This window comes from Myotis myotis, unplaced genomic scaffold (assembly GCF_014108235.1).
Source record: "Myotis myotis isolate mMyoMyo1 unplaced genomic scaffold, mMyoMyo1.p scaffold_m19_p_1, whole genome shotgun sequence".
Taxonomy (NCBI): domain Eukaryota; kingdom Metazoa; phylum Chordata; class Mammalia; order Chiroptera; family Vespertilionidae; genus Myotis; species Myotis myotis.
The window spans coordinates 212,341,716-212,358,507 of NW_023416313.1; the positions used below are offsets into that span (position 1 = coordinate 212,341,716).

Here is a 16,792-nt window from a genome sequence, read left to right on the forward strand (position 1 = left end):
ACTGAGCCACGCAGGCCGGACAACTGCAGGTTTTTTTTGAAAACATTGCCTTTGGCAGTTAAGGGGTGCTTCTCCATGCACCCCCCCACCCACCTCCATGCGCCCTTCACAGGTGACCAACGCATGCAGCTTGCTGCATGTTCTGATCTAGACTGTGACACTAGGCACAGTGAGCTGTGGTTATTATGTCTTTGCTACTGTTCAAAGATGTTTATCAAAACGGACGCTAAACACTTTCCTCACACAATTCATCTCATACATGACTCTTGGCAGAGTCATAAAAATATTGTATTGTAGAAGATTAACATGTAAATGATTATTATGTGTATATAATACTTATTTTGTACTTAGATCAAGATGATACCTGGCTTGTTTAATGATAGATGCATGGGGGTTATCAGTTCAGTGTGAAAATATTTGTTTCAGAAAATAATTTTCCGTGAATTTATGTAAAGGAGCTTCTTACTGCTTGTATGGCAGATACTTCTGAACAAATGCAGTGCTCGACATTGGTAAAGATACATAATGCTGGGGTTATTTTTTATTATTATAATTCCATGTGTACATAATATAATTTTCTCATTCTACTCACCAATTGGAATTTTTTATTGACATTATGAATCTGTAAACTTATTAATGTAGAAAGTTTAACAAGATGTTAGGTATGCCCCAGACCACCAAGTCTGTAAGCACAAAAGCTTTTTCTGATAAAAATCACATAATATAATTAATCCAATTGGAGCAAAGAGAAACAGTCGCTAGAGTGTATTTTGTAAATTGTTAACATCTTAGCAACTAGCTTGTGAACCAACATTTTCCCCAACATAAAACAGTAAGACCTTGTTTTGTTTCTCTAGAACAGTAAGAGAGATTAAAATTCTTTGGAAAATAATTTAAAATGTTTTTACCCAAATAGGTAAGGAACAAGTCCAGTAGTGCTGACAGCAATGGGATTTAAAACTCTGTTCTAATAATCTCTGAGCCCCGAAGGAATGCAAGGCATACATCCGTTCAAGTCACGCGCTTATAACTGGGGATTTGACCAAGATTGGTCCTTCACCAATGCCAGGCACCATGCTAAGCTTCCTGTCAGACATTTGGGATATTCTTTCAAAGGAGAACTCATTCCTGATCACCAAGAAGTCTGATGGGTTGGCCCAAGTTGTTCTTCCCAAACTTAACTCATCCATCCTAATTAATGGGAGGAAGTAGCTAAAAATACAAGTTCCTGAGCTCTAGGCCTGAAGATTCTGATTTTAAATCCATGATCAAGCCTAGATTCGATAAAGGAATGGGAATGTGGACGCTGAAAAGCTCAGGATTGGAGATCGCTGATGTAGATGATTTTTAGACTTTTTTTTCCTGATCCAGAATCGCCATGCTTTTATAATCACCTGGTTTCTAGTCACTTGTGAATTTCTGGGAGTATTTTTGCTGTGTATTTTGCCACATAGGAAATCGTTCTAGATTTAACCCACTTCTCCTAGGAAAGAACGTCAGGGCTGACTTTGCCCTTGGTAGCCACGACCTTTTGTATGGTCTTTCCATCATCCATCAGTATCTCCTAAACCAGTGATGGCGAACCTATGACACGCATGTCAGAGGTGACACGCGAACTCACTCATTTTTTTGGTTGATTTTTCTTTGTTAATGGCATTTAAATATATAAAATAAATATCAAAAATATAAGTCTTTGTTTTACTATGGTTGCAAATATCAAAAAATTTCTATATGTGACAGGGCACCAGAGTAAAGTTAGGGTTTTTCAAAACGCTGACACGCCGAGCTCAAAAGGTTCGCCATCACTGTCCTAAACCATTGTACTGCATGTCTTGTTCTAGGTGTCCCTAGAGTTAATTTCTAAAAAAGACAAATCATATTATGTTACCTAATTTCCTGTCCACCTATACAAAGTCCATCCAAACTTACCCTAACATGTGCGATCTATGACACTCTGATATCAGTCAATCCTCACTCAGGCCTCATTCTCAGGCATCCGTCCTGTGTATCCATGTGCCGCGGACGGTAAAACATGTTCCTCCTCATATTTAGCATTCCCCAGGTTGTTTAGCCTTTGTGTAGAACATTACCTGCTTACTCTCCATTTGGCAGACTCTTTTCCTTTAAGATCTCATGAATGTCACCTTCCCTCCGGGTCAAAATTAATCATTCCTTTCTCTAGGCTTCTACAGCATTTTGTTTGTGCCTTTCTTGGTTCCCTGTTTGTGTTGTATTGCAACGTTTCTGTTCACATGCCCTTCTTTCCCATTAGATTCCAAGAACCGTGGCTCATTCATTCTGTCTCCCCAGTGCACACAACAGTGCCCAATGCAGCAGGTTCTGCACAAATGTAATTGAGTGAACAATCGTGTTGGCCAATCCTGGAAGACAAAGAGATTCATAATCTAGTGATACGGTGTGAAAAAAAATCTAGTGCTTTTTTCTTCCCATATGGGGGAAAAATATACACCCTCCACCTTTCTCCCTTACTCTAAGCAGGTTTGTCAGGCAAATGCCTGCCGCTTAACCCAACCCAGATCAGTGTCAAGCTCTCCAAACCACCCATGAGGCAATTCAGATGCCACACTGGATGATCTGTTTAAAGAAGAAATCATTTTGCTTGGTGATCTTTCTTGGCACCAAGTAAAGCCACCGGTTAAGTAGATATTCATGCAGATGTGATTTACATAGAAGGAGACATTTAACTCATCACATTAACTTTGTGTATCTTGGCATGATTAAAGAGAGCCTAGGACTTGTGAAAAATGGATGCAGTTCTTTTTTTCCTTTTTTCTCTCTCTGTGTTTTTATTTTCTTTATTTTATCCTAAGCACATTATTTCCTGATGGAGATATCTGAGGAGCCAGGGCCCCTCAGAGAAGAGAAAAGAAGCCTAGAAATGATAACTCCCTAATGATTCTGTCTTCACAAAGCAGGATCCACCTTAGTCTTTATGATTTGACATTGACTACAGCAAAGATCATGTGAAGTTACAGTCAATTCGTAAACTTATAAAGTTTAATGTGATCCTGATGGTGACAGAGTTGGGCTTTAATTCCTTCTTGTTCACCAAAAGAGCATTCTAACAACACCTTGCCCCTTTCATGGTAGATTATCAATGATGGACAGAGGTGATTTACATTAATGCGGGGGTGTGGGGGGGTGCACCTGTAAGTATACTCTAGTGTCTTCGCCCCTTTTTTCAGCAAAATTTTTAATGGTGAAAAAGAGTAGATTCTGGTGGAACATATTTTGATATGCCCCTACCTTAACCCTTTGTGCCCTCCGGACTGTCTATATGTTGGCAACTCTTTCCATGCCAATAGGAAACATGGAGTAACATACGAGATGATTTTGATAAGTGACTATGCTTTAGTACTGGAGACTTACAACACAACCCCAGAAGGTCTTATTATGTTAATTTATAGGAATATTTAGAAACAGTCAGTGTCTCTTGATTCTTGAGTCATACTGAGTATCAGCAAGGCCACATTCACATCCAGAAGGAGTCATCATCATCATCATCATCATCATCATCATCATCATCATCAAATTAATGATATTGATCATAGAGAAGATTTAGAGTACTATTTATGCAGTTTTATGTATATTATCACATTTAAATCTTCACAAAAAGCCTATAAAGTAGACTCTGTCCAGTAATATTCCTTTTTTAAAATTTAAATTCTTTATTGTTTAAAGTATTACATAAGCTTTCTTTTTTCCCCATTGACTTCTCTTCGACTGCCCCTACCCCCAGCACATGCCCTCCCCCTCTACCCCCTAGTCTGTGTCCATTGGTTAAAAGAATGCATACATGTAACCCATTTTACACTAAAGTGGAGAAAGCTGCCCGAGATTGCTTATCTTGTAGCTATTGTTAATTATCTTTATAGGATAGGTGAGCACTGGCTAATTTCCAAAATCAACTCTAAATTTATTTTCTCATGTCCTAAAATCAAGTTCAGGGTGATTGCTCACTGTCCATGGGTAAGCTGTGGTCCAGCATTTTATATTTGACTTTTTGAGGGGTAATAATCTAAAAAGTCATGATTTGCTCTTTGCCATTTCAGAACGAAAAATATTCTTGGGTCTCTCAATTTAGTTATGTAAAATGAGAAGCGAGAAGAACTACAATTTTAAAAATAAAGTGTGACTGACAACTTCCAGCATGTTTTCAGTATTAATGAAAGCTGTGGATAAATGCCTAATGATTGAGGAAAGCATTTATTGTGGAGAATACTTGAAATTTTCGCCTTTACCCTTTTACCAGCTCTACTAATAAAAAGTTAAATAGATGGATTTGAGATGCACCTATTTTTCCCTGTGGAGGTGATAATGGACAATGGAATGGCCAGAGGTCAGATAATAACATAAAGCGAATGGCCTCTGTGAGCCTGGAAATAATGGAGAATTGACTGTGTTATAAATAGGTCAGATTCTCTCCTTTTCTAAATCTGTGTAGTTGCTCGGGCAGTAGACTTTATTGGGTGAAAAAATGACCCAGAGATGGGCTGGAGAAGGCTGTTGTTCCACATTGATAATTCCCAAAGAAGCACAGTATAGGTACATACTGTGTTTACTCTGTTGAACTTGATTTTTGACCATCACTCCCTTTTCCCACTTTCTGTTGATGCATTCATCCCTGTGTATGTCAAAATTGTATTTTATGAATTCAGAGGTTATAACTGAGGCCCTCCAATTATTGGTCTTTCCTAGTTCCATGTAAATATTATTGATACTATCCAAATTAAGTGATTTATTCCTTAGTTCCTTAATTTCCCTGAGGTAACTAGCCTGTGGCTACTGTTATTTCTACATCCTTGTGTCACCCTTTGCCCATGATCTGTCATGAGGCAACTCTGGATGGGGTGGCATGAGATTACTGCTGATCTAGGTCAGTCTAGGTGGGCTCACTGATGTGGCTGCTTATGAAAGCAGGCTCTGCCCAGGTGTGGTAGCAGTTTGGGGAAGGGCTCCATAGCCAGCCAGCTCCAAGACCACATGAAAACACCAGCTCTGTTTGGCCCTCAGGTGAATTCTGTGGTGTATCTGTCTATGATGGTGGAAATCTAGCTGAATTGGGTGGAACCAAAACATTTGCTCTCTGCAATTTGCAAGGGAGATGTGATCAGGCCATGTGAAAGAAACCTACGCATGCCAGTGTCACTCTCACTGGAAATGGCTGCCTGGTTTGCCTAGATCACACGCATCTGTGAAGGACCAGCTGGCTACCCAGCGTTACTCTTCCCTCTCTACTCTGAATACTGAACTCGCTTGAATTTTCTGTTGGGCTCCAGTGTTGGTATGTTTTAGAATGAGGTAATTATTTCCAACCAGGTCCCATCCTGCTTATATTTCTCAAATAAATATGCTGTCTAGAACTACCACTTTGAGTCATCTTGATTACTCTTTTTTATTCATTTTCAGCTGCTCTATTCCTAGTTTTATGCATCTTTAAAAAATTCTGCTCTTGACCTTTAAATTGGTTCTGTTGTAGCCATGGTAGTTAAGCCCATGTGTGGTTTCCCACCTGTGACCTTCACACAATAGTTCCATTCCTCTCCCCCAGTCCTGTGCTGATGAGATTACTCTCCATAATTTACAGGGTCAAGTCTGAACTTCTTAGCTGGACACTGAAGGCCTTCCCTTCTATGGCTTTTCCTAATCTCCCCACCCGAAAGTTAATCTCCTCTTAGGAACTAAATTTAGGGTGTGTCCTTACTTTTACCTTTATAGTGGTCCAAAGGTGGTGAAACATTGTACCAAATACTTGTTCTTCACTGTCTGTGAGCTCATTTAGGGCAAAAGCCATGCCCAATAAATGTCCAAGTAGCTAAATTAAACTCCTGTATCTGACCCCAACCTCTTCTATGAAATATACATACTAGCACAAATCTGTGTCTCCCCTCTATATACTACCTCCCACTAGATTTTAAATATTGAGCAAATGAACATTAACAAAGTTTGCACAAACAACTCATGTATTTGAATTGTAGAGTTGCCTAATAGACGCTCCCTTTGTTCCCTCTGCGGAATCCTGTGTGGAAGCAATGTGCCCTGGCTTTGAAAACAGGAAGGTGGAACATTCCAACAGCATCATGAGCCCTCTGTTTATATTTGTAAAACCTGTACTCTTTCCAGGCCTTGGGGCAAGAGCAAACAGAAATAATCAGGCATTAGAACTTGATTATGTTGAATTGGATTCTTATAACTCAGGCTTGATAGCAAGAATTAGTGGTTTGATAGAGAGAGAGAGATGCTTGCAGTATTGCAGAACCATTGACTCTGGCTTGTTGGAATCTTGGAAGACATCTGGATGTTTTCAAAAATACAACAATCATTTGCTTCTTATTATCTCCATAACAGTATTCCTTTAAAAGGGGATCTGCAGACAGATGCAGAGTGGGAGAGATAGAAAGTCCAAGGGGTTTGGATTCAGACGGACCAGATTTGTTCTGCCTCCACAAGCAAGGGTAACTTAAGCATGTTTCTTCGTCTTTTTGTTTACTTCCTCAAGTTTTAAATAGAGGGAAAGTAATACGCATCTCATAGCATCACTGTGACGAATAGATTAGGTGATGCCCGCCACACATCAAGTACTAGTAAGCATTGGCTCCCTTCCTCTTTTCCCTCCAAATTGAAATAATATGAATGCTGTGGTTTATAAATGGCAATTTCTTATCCTGCATGTAGAAGGATATTCTGTAATACTATGTCACTATTTCTCCAAAGGAGCTCTCTGTAGAGCCATGGTGCCTTTTGCCTGATTTCTCCATAACATTTCTTTCTGGGGGCCAGAAGAGGATTGGCTACCCTAGAAACAGTTATCACTCTGTCTCAATTAGGACACCCACTGTTGAAGAACTCTTAAAATCATTTCTCTTTCTGGGGGAAAAAAGGCAATCTTTCCAGAAGTCTCCTCAAAAAACAGTGGGTATCATGGATCATTAGAAAAGAATTACCCAAAGAAAGTGCTCTTTAAAACAACTGCCGGCAGAGGAGTCGACTTATCACCAGGCACAAGGGAATTTTTTCTACCAAATTTTAGCTTGTCACTTATAAACATGAAAATTGCAACGCTCGTGATATATTCTTCAGGGACAATGCTGTGAGTGTTTCCACTAGGTGCAATTCTCAAGTAAGAGCTTCTAGGGATGAGCATTCACTCTGCGAGAACCCTAGGGAATGTCTGTGAGGAACCAGGTGAACAATAAGCAAAAGCCATTACAAAGGGAAGCAAAAAGGCAAATCAAGTAAATCCTTTCAATGCAGAGCACATAGTGGAAAAAATGAAGCGCTATGAGCCACATTTCATTTAGCATGAATGACGGATGTAATTATAATTGGCTAATGAGTATTTTTTTCTTTTCCTGCATAATATTAGTGTCATCAAAAGTGATGAAGGTGTTTTGCATATCAAAACCCCCAGTTATGCACAATTATATGTATGGGCTTCTTTTCTGGTAAGAAGTCAGTGTTGTTTTATCCTTAATCTAGATTTCAGTTTAAGGCTTATTCATAGTCTGCAAACACAGTGTTGTAAGATAATGGAGTATATATAGCTGTAAAACAGAAGGATCTCTTACCCTTTGAGACAGCATGAAGGGACCTGGAGAGTATCATGCTAAGTGAAATAAGTCAGTCAGAGAAAGACAAGTATCACATGATCTCACTCAGATGTGGAATCTAATGAACAAAATAAACTGACAGACAAAATAGATCCAGAGACATGGAAGCATGCAACAGACTGAGGATCCTCAGAGGGAATGAGAGGGTAGGGAGGGAAGGTGAGGAGGGAAGAGATCAACCAAAGAACTTATATGTATATATGCATAACCCATGGACACAGACAATAGTGGGGTGAAGGCCTGGGGAGGGAATGACTGGAGTAGGGAGGAGGGGGTCATTGGGGAAAAAAGGGGAACATCTGTAATGCTTTTAACAATGAAGATAAATACCATAAAGTAACCATATGAAACCCCTTAACACATTTTATGTTAAAAGTAAATATATTTTCCCCCCAAAAGAAGGATATATAGAACATTATTTTTCCTCCTTTAACAGACAGATGTTAGAGCCTAGCCTTGATTATATTTTTCTATGTGTGAAAATATTGATGTTGTATTAAATGCTTTGGAAATCTAGAATGGTTTTCATGAGGAAATTGTACATTCTTTGTCTTTAAGTGAGGGAGAGAATTGTAAATAATGAAATCTAGAGAGACATTCTTAATTTCACTGGTAGTTGGGTTTGATTCTGACTCCATCTTTTTCCTGAACACTTAACAAGAAAGATGAAGGGATTTAAACTTGAAGTCTCTTTATCTTCTGTCTTCAAAATTCAGAGCACGTTCTTGGTGGAGGAATGATAGTTGGCGCTTGTGGAATGTGAACAGGAACATCAGGTTATAACTGAAATGCTAAAAACAATGGGATTGTTTGGAAAATTAGGAAGTTGCAGTGGGGGAGAAGCTTAAGAAGTGCACAGGCATGCCACTGGTAGAAATAACCTTTTAGAATCTCCTTTTCTGCTTATATTATCTCTTACCCTTCTCCAAATGACATTTTAGGGGCTTAATTTAAAAAAAGAGAAATGTTTCCTTTTTTCATGTCACTCCATGATTTTACTCTAAAGCCCAAGTGATAGCAATAGAGGTTCACTTTGTTCTGTGTAATGGGAAGGGATGGAGGGGTTGGTACCTTGCGTTCATGGGTACACCCACACATGATTCCAAGTAAACAGAATGTCAAGGACTGCATGGTTGTTCAGTGCTGGGATGAGGTGGAACTGAGTTTGAATCCCAGCTCTGCTGTTAACTGACTGTGAAACTTTGTGGAAATTATACATTTTATCCAACTCTTATGTAAAATGAGATATTAATCTCTTACAGAGTTCTTAAAAAGATTAAGAAAAATAACGTATGGAAGATATTATACATAAGATGATCTTAGTTCATTATTGTTGGTTTTATGTGTGTTTGGTTACTTACCACTGAATTCTAAATTCTTTAATCAGTGGATGGATAAACGCATGGCATGGGTAAATATGTATAGTGATTCTACCCTAAAATACATAAAAGATTTAGTTTATTTAAGATTTCAATAGACCCTAATGGAATAACCGAATACCTAATATAATTATTGCCAGGGAGAAAACAGTATGAAGTGAGAAACTGAAGATGGGAACCATTTTTCATAATAATTCTTTCCATTTCTGTAACTAGTGTTTCTATTAATTTTTATTTGGGGTATATAATTTTACTTTCTCATAATAGGCAGGGCATGTGCAATTATTCCTATCTCATAGATTCCAAGAGAGGAAAATGAAATGCTTAAAGTCATGTCTCTTCCTGTTTTGTGGAGCTATGTACCAAATAGTCATCTTTTTTTTTTTAATATATTTTATTGATTTTTTACAGAGAGGAAGGGAGAGAGATAGAGAGTCAGAAACATCGATGAGAGAGAAACATCAATCAGCTGCCTCCTGCACATCTCCTACTGGGGATGTGCCTGCAACCCAGGTACATGCCCTTGACCAGAATCGAACCCGGGACCCTTCAGTCCGCAGGCTGACGCTCTATCCACTGAGCCAAACCGGTTTTGGCCAAATAGTCATCTTATTAATAACTATAGGCCTAGTGCATGAATTCATGCATGGCTGGGGTCCAGCTGGTCTGCACTGATTGGGTCTGATCAGGCTGGGCAGGCTGGGGAGAGGGGCCATGGCCAGCAGGAGGGAGAAGTCACGGGCATTGGGCATTTGGTCAGCCAGCACCGCCCCCTGGTCGAACTCCTGGTCAACCTCTGTCGAGGGGACAATTTGCATATTAGCCTTTTATTATATAGGATTGATGCCATGAATTGAGTTGGACAAGCAGTATGGGATACTCAAAAGCTCAGTTGGTTGCTGCACAGAAGGTCTGAGTTCTAGTTTTTGTGCTGACTCTAAAAATCTTTGATTTCTGTCAAATTACTCAACCTTCTTGAGCCCTAGTTTTTTTTTGTTTTGTTTTGTTTTTTTTATCTAGTCAGGACTGAGCATTTCTAGTAATTCTCTAAGGGTTAGGATCTAGGGAACTAGCATTAGTGGTTAGGTGCGTGGCTCTGGATTCTATCTGCTTGGGCTTGAGCTGCCTTCACAGCTTCACAATTCTGGCATCTTGGCAAGGCACTTAATCTCTAGAAGCCTCACTTTTCTCATCGGTGCAGTGGGGATAGCAAAATCAAACCCTCCTTAATGAGTTGCAATGAGGATTAAGTGAAGTGATACTTGTGGGTATTTGTCATAGTACCTGGGTCAGCTAAGTGCTCAATGAATATTAACAAGTCTTCCAACATGGCTTATTCAAAAATAGGTGTCACTGATGTTCTCAGAAAATAATAGACATTAACGTGTTCCTGTAATACTGGCCCAACAGCCTAAGTCATGGCCTTCCAAGCTACCAAGGGAAGATGATCATGGAAGGACATCCCGCAGGCCTCTTCAAAGAGAGATATGGTTCCTCTAAGTCAGCGGTTCTCAACCTGTGGGTCGCGACCCCTTTGGGGATCGAAAGACCCTTTCACAGGGGTCGCCTAAGACCATCGGAAAACACATATATAACTACATATTGTTTTTGTGATTAATCACTATGCTTTAATTATGTTCAATTTGTAACAATGAAATTGGGGGTCACCACAGCATTAGGAAGGTTGAGAACCACTGCTTTAAGTCCCTATAGGAGCTCAGCAAATGCTGAGTGATAACATTAATGATTCTTTTGTAGATGGCATGGAGTTTCCTGGTATAAACAAGTAAGGCAAGGAGATCTTTTGGCTTATTGGCAGGGTTTAGAAGGCTGATTGGGAAGCCTTTGATATGAAGGAGCTATTCCAGAAATCCTTCCAAGAGGCCTAAACTACTGTAACTAATGAGTCTTGTTGCACATATATCTGATGCTCCTGCCACTGCATTACGTTTCTGAAATATTTACCAGCCTAACCTCCAGGATCTAGTTTTAGAAGACTACAGGGGTAATGGCATTTTTTGATGCAGTGATTAGTATTGGACTCTCACATTAAATTTTACCTATGGGATTTTTGTAAATTCAAGATTTGCAGCCAAGCAGATACAGTAAATACTGCAGGGAATGCTCAAAGAGCAGCCACCTTCTACCTGTTGGCTCTTTTCTTTTGATTTGGGTAAGATTGTACAAGTATCTGCATTACTCGTTATGAAATGCACACCCACTCTCCTTTACTGCATTCAGACAGAGCCAAAGGATGCAATGGGTAATACAGTGATAAAGGTTTAGTGGCCAGAAACATGAAATGAGGACAGATGTGATGATAAAATCTTAATTGCAAACAGTGTTTAGTAGTGGTCAACTTTTAAATGCCTTGCCTCAATAATACACTTGCGTGTGTTTCTCTCTCTCTCTCTCTCTCTCTCTCTCTCTCTCTCTCCCCTCCCCCTCTCTCTCACACACATTTCTGTCTCTGTTTCTGTCTCTGTCTATCTCTACCTCTCTCTTCTCCCTCCTCCAGGGGGCTATGCCACTGGGGCAGTGATGGCGAACCTATGACACGCGTGTCAGAGGTGACACGCGAACTCATTTTTTTGGTTGATTTTTCTTTGTTAAGTGGCATTTAAATATATAAAATAAATATCAAAAATATAAGTATTTGTTTTACTATGGTTGCAAATATCAAAAAATTTCTATATGTGACACGGCACCAGAGTTAAGTTAGGGTTTTTCAAAATGCTGACACGCCGAGCTCAAAAGGTTCGCCATCACTGCACTAGGGTCATTTCTCCTCATTGAATACCCTGGGACCATGACCTTCTAATTCATAATTTTAGCCTCAGATTCCAGCACTGATCAGGTATACAGTAGGGATTCAGTGAATATTTGTGGAAAGAAGTAGTGAGAGAGTAGAGAGAGAGAGAGAGAGAGAGAGAGAGAGAGAGAGAGAGAGAGAGAAATGAATGGGAAGATGGAGGGAGAAAGAAAAAAGAGGGTTTCAGATTATCTCCAATAGGTGATTGTAAATAGTGTTGTTGTTGTCGGGGGTGGTGTTTCTGCACCGTAATTTTGTTAGAGGACAGAGCTTTTTGTCCTAATTGAAGAAATAGCCTAACAGATGAGGTTTGCAGTGCATTAAACCTCACTCAGCTCTGCCTATGTGCTTGACACAGTGGTCTAGATTACTATAAAACCAGAAAAGACTCAATTTTACATTCATTAACTTATAGGGTGGGTCTGATACTTTTCAAAGGTGATTTTGAGAGTTTAAATTGGAAAGAAAATCTCATCAGGAATAGAAAGCCAAGCCTCCCTTCTGTCTTTATTCTCATATAGAAGAAAGGAGAAAACGTTTTTCTTTATTCTTTTCAAAGAGCTTAACTGATTAAAGGGTTTCAGTATGCTCTGTAGGACACCACATATATTTAAGTAAAAACGCCTCATCATTGGACCAGCAATCCACAAGTATTTATCGAAGTCCCAAATGCCAGAAAGTTCCAAGTGCTAGTTTAGTGGCCTTCCCGAGGGACTTAGTAAACTGTCATCTTGCAAAAAGACATTGTAGAAGATAAACATTTGACAATGAGTGATCACAGGCTGCAAATGGCCTTCCTACAGAGGGGAGGTATTATTCCTTCATTTCCCGACATATTAGTGCACCTAAGAAATGCAGCTCAGCCCTAACCAGTTTGGCTCAGTGGATAGAGTGTCGGCCTGAGGACTAAAGGGTCCCAGGTTCGATTATGGTCAAGGGCATGTACCTTGGTTGTGGGCACATCCCCAGTAGGGTTATGAATAAAATATATTTAAAAAGAAAGAAAGAAAGAAATGCAGCCCAGGATGTACAACATTATTTATTTATTTTTAAAATATATTTTATTGATTTTTTACAGAAAGGAAGGGAGAGGGATAGAGAGCTAGAAACATCGATGAGAGAGAAACACCGATCAGCTGCCTCCTGCAAACTCCCCACTGGGGATGTGCCCGCAACCAAGGTACATGCCCTTGACCGGAATCGAACCTGGGACCCTTGAGTCCGCAGGCCAATGCGCTATCCATTGAGCCAAACCGGTTAGGGCTATTTTTTTTTTTGAAGCTTGCCAGTGACATACAAATGACTCTGAGGTCCTATCTGACCACTTGTATGTGGTTTGAATACCTATTTTGAATCCTCCACCCCATTTCTTAACTGGTACCTCATGTTTCAGTTGAAGCCGACAACACAGCCAACTCATCTCATAGACTGGAGATTCCCTCCCTCTTGAAATGGTGCTGTTTCTCCTTGAACCATTATTTGTAAAATTTAACTTATGGTCTTTGACCTAACCAATTAGCATTGTGTATACGGATATGGTGTTTACTTAAATGAATGCTTACGGTCCTTCAGCCACTTCTTTCTCAATGGAAAAATAGAGAGCTACTGCCATGGATTTCAATTAATTTGGACTGTTTCATGGAACAGTTCAGTATCACTGCAGGATGAGCTTTAAGATCTGATTCTGAGGTCCCCTTTCCCTGAGGTGGTTTACCGCCTGCGAGTCAGAGGTGGCCCTCTGAGCCATGCCAGCTCATACCCCTCACCCCTTGGGTATACATCACCCCCACAGAAGGCTCTGATGTGGAATAAAGACCTATAACATCATCTAATAACGCCTCTCTAATGGATATAGACATCATTCTGGTAATGCAATTTGCGCCCTTAGAGACTTGGCATGCAAGTTAGGACTCTGATTTTATTCCTTGTGAAAAGCTATTTTCATTGAAAGGGAGAGTCAGAAAGTCTACAGGTGGCAGAGTATTGCAGGCTTTTCTCATCAAATTGCATAGTAGATGGAGGTCCTGATGGAAGGGGCCAAAGGAAATTAGCAGCCTCAATAACCTGGCTAATAACTTCAGAAATGACTCGTCTGTAGGTCAGATTATGCCTAGACTCCTACCAAGTGCTATAGATCAGCGACATAACTATTTCTTCCCTACCTGAAATCTTAAACTGGTTCGGGTAGGAATAGAAGAAAATGGGAAGAAAGCCAACTATCAAAAACTAGAAAAAAGATTAACTGTTAAAACTTCAAACGATTAAAGGAGAGGATGTACACATTTGTATTTTCTAGCAGTGAGGTATTAACCAAATATGGATGGAAGGCATATAATTAAGAAATTTACCATGAAGTTGCTAAATTCAGTTGTCTGAATGTAGACGTTTTTTACTTACATAAAACTGTCTGGAATATACAGATGGTTCTCTTAAAATTAAATCAAAACAGTAGTAATAAGGAGTGCTGTCTGGATGTTTAAAATTTTTAAAAAATAGTTTGGTATTTTAGAGACAATTGTACAGCTTTCATCGGCAGTATTTGTCTGTCTGAGACAATGCCCCACGGGGTCTGGCAAGGGATTTGTGCAAGGCACAGAACTTTCTTTGGTAGGAGCTTTATTTTAGATGTTGTTGCCTTGTCCTTTTGAAATCAGGGTGGTATGGCCTCACATGCTGGTTATGGCTTTTATTTACTTTTTGAAAAACTCTATTCTGCATCCCAAATACCCTGCTTTCTTTCCCCAAATTTCATGGACAAGTGGCAAAATTAATTTTTAGTAATTTTAAAAAGTTAGTGATAAAATTCTATTGATAAAGATATTTTCACTTTAAAAATTGCATCAGAGCCTGAGCTTGGTCTGGGGGCCACATGTGTTCCTTGAGAATAATCCATTTTTATCCCAGTAATGTGGCCTCTGCAGGGTTGCACCTGCACCAGGAGGCAGTTGGAGGAAATGGTTAAGCTCTTCCTGGAACCAGACTCATTGGGTTTAAACACCATCTCTCCTCATACTTTGCTACCTTAGCCAGGTTACTTGTCTCTTTGAGTCATATTTTTCTCACTTAGAGCATGGAGACAACGTTTGCCTGATAAAATGGTTCTGAGGATTAAAGAACTTCAGACATACAATGTGCTCAGAACAGGACTTGGCACATAGTATGTGCACAGTTAGTAGCTGCTGCCATTAGTTACAAATAGTGCTTTGCCAGCACAATTTCTATCCCATTTGTAACTGTCCTAGTAAATGCCTTTGTGAACACCTCCTGTTTTCTGAGCGATAAACCCAAAACACACAGACCCTCTCACTCAATTGGACGCTTAAAGCCATGGCTAATTCACAGAGCCTCCCCCCTTTTTTTATTAGGTAGTTATGTCACTAGTTTGCAGATACTTTGAGAGCAAGGTTCGTATCATATTCATCATCTTGCAAAACCTCCACAGCTCCTAACCGAGTATTGAATGAAGGGATGAACAAGTCTGCTTGAATTTCCACTTCCCTAAGTTTACATTGTGAATATTAGGTTTATGAGTTTGGTACCCCGACTTTCAAAAAGGAGACAAAATGGTGTCCCAGACAGTATAAAAATAAAAAAGACCCAGACAGTATAAAAATTAAAGCAAAACAAAAAAAGACACGTTTGAAAACTATTTTGCGTATAGCACTAGTTCAGATTAGAAGGAACATGGGGATTGTAGAAGTAGAAGTTAAAGGAGGCCCTCTTCAGGGGAGTAGGTCATGGAGTCCTGTAGAAAGTGTCTCATATGATGTTCTCAGCACAGAGGATGTTTTGCTGTTGGAATGTATATGTCCTGTGCGTGTCTGTGTTTTCGTTTGGGTTATGACATTGTCATTCTGTGAGCAGAAAAAGAGGCAAAGGCCTCTCATTTCCCCCCCGAGTTATGTTTAGCATCTTCAGGAAATTTGTGTTTTCACCCTGCAACAGTTCTCCTTGCTTCAAAAATTAATTTGAAAATTAAGCAGAAAAAAACTAGGTAGGTATGGGGTGGGGGGTGTGGAGAATTGGAGTCATGAAGTTGGGCTGGCGCTTCACTGATTTAAAACCAGAAGTAAAGCAACGGCCGATGTTCCTGGATAAATGTCGATATGCATTATTAAATGAAACGGGTAAAATACAGACTGTCAGAAGCATTTTTCTTCTGGAGACACGGGGAGCATTGAAATGCACTTTCAAAGGAGAAGTCTTTTTCAGCATTCAATCATCTTCTGTTTGAAGCTTTAATTACAGTGCTCCTTGCTACCTAATGCTTTCAGTTTAAAATCCCATCACAAAAGAGAGGGGAAGATGCAGTTGCTCAGAGAACAGCGGCGGTAGCATCAGCAGCGGCGAGGTGTTTACTCACCAGGGAGTCCCTGCTACATGATTCCTTTCCAGATTTCCATTTTATTTTCCTGGTGCTTTTGTATCATGCCTACTGGACTCAGTGTTTCTTTAGAGGGTGGCTGTGGTTCTACCATTGCTGGAGCAGAGGATAAGCTTGGGGAACTAATGAATTCTGATAGGGAGGGACAGTTCTTCACATCGTCTTCTCTGGATCTGGTAGTGTGGGTGGCTAGTGGCTTCCTAAGGGTTTAGTATCCTAATCAAAGGAAGTTGTATTTAAAATATATTCATATGGGCAGATGAATGAACATATAAGCACATGCATACAAATAGTTATGCACATATAGGTGTATAGATAGACACACATGTATAGCTGTCATAGCTACTCATGCTAAAGACTTTGCTATTCAGCCCAGTAAACACATCTTCTCTGAGCATCGGCTCAGCCTAAGGGCACAGAGGTGCAGAGGGCTCAGTCCATGGCTCATGTTGGTCATGGTCTGGCGCAGGAAAGATAAAAGAACAAGTGTCATAAGCTGTGATGGTGGGGGTTGTAGGTAGGTGTCTGGAGCAGAGTAGAAATGGGGCTCATTCCCCCTCTAGGACCCTGGGAAGGCTCCCTGAGG

At 40.0% G+C, this 16,792-nt stretch overlaps 1 protein-coding gene across 3 annotated transcripts in view; it reads left to right on the forward strand.

The window, feature by feature from the left end:
• FLRT2 (fibronectin leucine rich transmembrane protein 2) overlaps positions 1 to 16,792 on the forward strand; it is a 98,360-nt gene that overhangs the window by 13,197 nt on the left and 68,371 nt on the right. Inside the window, exon 3 of one of the 3 annotated variants that reach the window (XR_004968405.1) lies at positions 917 to 1,684. The exons of the other annotated variants lie outside the window; for them this stretch is intronic. The gene's annotated coding sequence lies outside the window, so the exon portion shown is untranslated. Of the gene's footprint in view, positions 1 to 916; positions 1,685 to 16,792 lie in introns of those variants that run through there. 3 annotated transcript variants of the gene reach the window in all.